The sequence below is a fragment of the Echinops telfairi genome, unplaced genomic scaffold (assembly GCF_000313985.2).
Source record: "Echinops telfairi isolate 266 unplaced genomic scaffold, ASM31398v2 ScPeMD7_443;HRSCAF=831, whole genome shotgun sequence".
Lineage (NCBI taxonomy): Eukaryota > Metazoa > Chordata > Mammalia > Afrosoricida > Tenrecidae > Echinops > Echinops telfairi.
In genome coordinates, this window is record NW_022104341.1 from 26,579,185 (window position 1) to 26,583,477 (window position 4,293).

A 4,293-nucleotide genomic window follows, 5' to 3' on the forward strand; every position below is an offset into this window, starting at 1 on the left:
TTTTTAAAAAAAAGGTGCCATGCTCCCTAGCTTCCACCTGATCTGCCTTTGTGTAATGAATGATGAAGTGCATGTTACATGATTGCCTTTCAGTAATTTCTTCAGTAAAAATAGATGTCTGAAGAGCCCTGGTGGGACAGCTGTCAAGTGCTCGGCTGCTAACTGTAAGAGAGGTGCTTGGAGCCTGCAGGTTGCCTCAGGACCAGTCCTGGTGTCGGCTCCTTTAGAGATCGCTTTTGTGAGGTTCCATCGGATTGCTTGCACTGTCCAGCCGAGCAAAGCACTGCCCGGTCCTGTCCTGTCCGCCCAATCCGGGCCACCTTGGAGCCCAGTGTTGCAGCCACTGAGTCAATCCATCCCCTCAAGGGTCTTTATCTCACTGGCTCTCTACCAAACATGGTCGCTTCCAGCAACTAACGCCCTCTGATAACGTGTCCGAAGCACAGCAGCCAGTGTTGCCATCTTGCTTCTAAGAAGCAATCTGGCCACACTTCTTTCCACACAGATTGGTTTGTTCTAGCGCACCTGGCACAGCCAGTGCCACAATTCAAAGGCATCGATTCTTCCGTCTTCTTTTTTCTTTACGCACCATAGGAGGCAATACAAGTACCATGGTTTGAGTCAGGTGCACCTTAGTCCTCACGTGACATCTGCGCTGTCGAACCCATCTCGTAGTCTGTGCGGCAGATTTGCCCAGTGCCATAGGCTGTTTGATTTCCTGACAGCTGCACGTACGGGTGATGGTTTGGATCCAAGGAAAATTTAATCCTTAACAACCTCAATCTTTCATCCTCAATCTTTCATTATACTGTTTATTGGCCCCGTTGTGAGGATTTTTTGTTTTCTACATGTTAAGGTGTAATCCATACTGAAGGGTGTAAGACTTTGACCATCATTAAATGTATCTAGCCCTCTCTCAGCATGCAAGTTGTTATCCGCATATCACAAGTTGCTAATGACTCTTCCTCCAATCGTGCTGCCACAGTATAGAGTCCAGGTTCTTGGATAACCTGCTAAGCATGCAAACCCTGATGCACATCTTCTCTGAGTTTAAAATACACACTGTCCCCTTGTTCAGTTCAAAGGCCTATACCTCTTGTATAAATTCCACGTGAGCACAATTAACTTCTGGAATTCCCATTTTCTAAATTACATTCATAATTTGTTATAATCCACACAGTTGAATATGTTTGCATAGGCAATAAAACGCCAATAAACACCTTTCTAGTTTTCTCTGCTTTCAGCTATGGTCCATCCAACATCAGCAATGCTTCCCTTTGTCCAGTGTCCTCCTCTAAATCTGGCTTGAATTTCTGCTTGTTGCTTTTTGATGTACCGATGCAACCATTTTAATTGCTGGGAACATGCAGGGGAGGGCCATATCTGACTTCCCCATTGCCCCGAGGCAGAGGTCGGACATGCTTCCACCCTCCATCCTTTACCCTAGTCTGACGCCAACCCAAGATGCAATTTTTCTGCTGGATTTGATAATTTGATGCAATGGCCACACAGCTCAGATGAAATCCATGATTGAGGATGTTTATTGGGGACGTTAACCACTCGCCACAAGCCAGTCTCAGTAAACGGTATGAATACAGCCATTGACCCAAAGAAGCGCCTCTTCTCAGCCAGCACCAAATCTCTCTCTGGTCCTTCGCCTCTCAGCCGTATAGTCCCTGGGCCTCTACCTCCATGGGCCAGGAAGTCAGCCCAGTGCTCTGCTCACAGTCTCATCATCTCAGCTTTGTCCCTCTGTTCTACTTCATGGTCTCCTCACCTGCCTCCTTTGCTCTGTCCCTTGGTCTCTAGGCTGCATCCTCTGGGCTCGGCCTTCCGCCACTTCAGACAGCGATCTCCAACATGCCCCTCTGATGTCTTTGTTTGCAGTGGTCCTGAGATGACTCTTCTCCACAGAGGGACGGCTTTGAAGGAAGCGTGGCTTTTGTATTTCAGCAGACCATAGCCCCCAAGAAACAACAGGCGGTGGCAGGGTCCGCACCCTCTCCTAAACTCACTGCCATTCCAGCTCAGAGTGACCCTGTGGGACAGTGTAGAGCTGCCCCTGTGCATTGCAGAGATCGGAACTTTGTAGGAGAGGAGAAAGCCTCGCTTTGGCCTCCCGTGGAGCAGCCCAGCACAGAACCAGGAGCGCCCTTTCCCTCTGCTCAGGTGAGACTGCACTCCACCTCCCTCGTGCTCAGTAGTGTAGCCGAGCACTCCCTCCCAAAGGAGACGAAACCACAGGCAGAGAAGCCAAAGTTTACAATACATCACATAAAAGATGATGGCTAGAAGGGCCATATGATTGCATTAAATCTCAACTATCCGGCAAAAAAATGGACTTTCATTTGGTATTCGTAATACTGATAGTTTCCATAGTCTATCAGATCACTTTCTTTGAAATGGGCACAGATGTGGACCTTTTCCCTTTAATTGGCCCTCCAGGTTCCTTGGCATAAGCAAGTGAGCACATCCAACATTGCGTCCATCTGGGGAAGCATCTCATCGGTGCTCTGTGAATCCCGGAGCTCTGTTTTGTGTCAGTGCCTTCCGTGCAACTTGAACTCTTCCTCTGATAGAACTGGTTCTTGATGACATACTGCCTCCTAACATGGTTTAACATTGCCATTTTGGGTTCAGTGACTGTGCATTCCTTCCTTCCTTGGATGCTGCCTGTATCAACATTCTGCCTGTGAGCGCAGTGCTCTGGAGCGGGTTCTGACACATAGCGACCCTATACAGAATCCTTCAATATTTCAGCGCCAAGCTTGATCTTTTTTTTTTTTTGGTTCATGTCTTTCAGCTTGAAAAATGCTGTTTGCTCTTCCATTTTGGTTTTCTAACACCAATATGTTGCTTTGTCTTTTCAAGCCACCCTTTGAAATCTATTCATCTCTTTTCTTTTTTTGCCCCCAACACTTTTATTGGCACATAATTTACACATCATACAATTCAGCAGTTCAATCGTTCGTTCACATCAAAGAGAATTGCACAGTCACAACCATATCGATCTTAGAGCATCCCCCATACCCCATTGTTTAATCACCTTTAAAATGAGTTGTGCACTATATACACATCCCTAAAAACAGTGATGAAAAGATGAAACATCATCTCATAGAAGAGTTGGAGGATATTGTGCTGAGTGAACTTAGCCAAGCACAAAAGGTCAAGTACAACATGAGTCCACTGAGGTGAGTTCAAACAGCAGAACAGGCATAGGGGGAAATGCACACAACACAATTCTGGGGCGGAGGACCAGATACTCTGGAATGTTCGATACCAAACCCAATGATTCATATGTCATTAAAAAAAATAGATGCAGATAGCACCTGTGCTGAAAGACATCTCCTGAAAGGCTGAAAGGCATACAAACAACCCCTTGTATGCCTTTAAGGCCCATGCAGAGGGTAGAGAGGAAGATGGCAATGGGGGACCAGGGCACTAATCCACCCAAGGGGAGGGTATTGTTTATGTCTCCACAGGAAAGGGAGAGAGACTAGCCTCATTCCTGTGTGCCAATCTTCAGGGCAGCATTCCTGCTCGGAGCAGCTCCTTCCCCGAGGACTGCAGGGTCGACCTCAGCTCCTTAGATGACAGTGCTACAGAGGACGCACTCTAGAGGCAGTGTGGGGAGAGTGGCCGGTCTGACCCACCACATGGGGGCAAACCAAGAGGCAAGTGCAACAGATCAGCAGTGGGAGCAAAGCCATGAAGTCCCTGAGGAATCCCCATTGTAGACTTCTGGCTCGCGGGGGGTAGGAATAGGGCAGCTCTTGGCATCTCATCTGAACTGCTTGGGGGTTACTCATAAGGGGCCCACACTGAAATCCTAAAGGTGTAAATGAGTGGAGGGTAGGGACATTAGACTGACTGCTCCACCCCTGGCTGTAGGAAGAGCAATGGGGACATGTAGGAGGCGTGCCTCTCAGACACAAAGGCTGAGGACAAAAAGGGCGTAAGTGCTGTTGGGTAAGCGGGTCCCAGGATATGGAACCCTGAGAGAAAGGGGGACTGAACGGATGGTTTCTCATCTACTCTGGGTTAGTGAGATTGTGCCAACCTGGCCGATAAACACATAAGGGGTTAATTGAAGGGCGGAGGGATAAATAGCTCGGTGAGCCTCAGGTCTCTTGCTTTCTGATGGTTGGACCAGGGTGCAGCTGCCTTAGCCAGTTCCCTGCTTCAGCTGGCCAGGCTCACTTCCTGCAAGACATCCCCAAGGAGAAGCTACAATGACCTACCCTGATGCAGCCCTGGGTGCTGGAGCAGCCGTGTGGAGACCCCTGCCAGCGC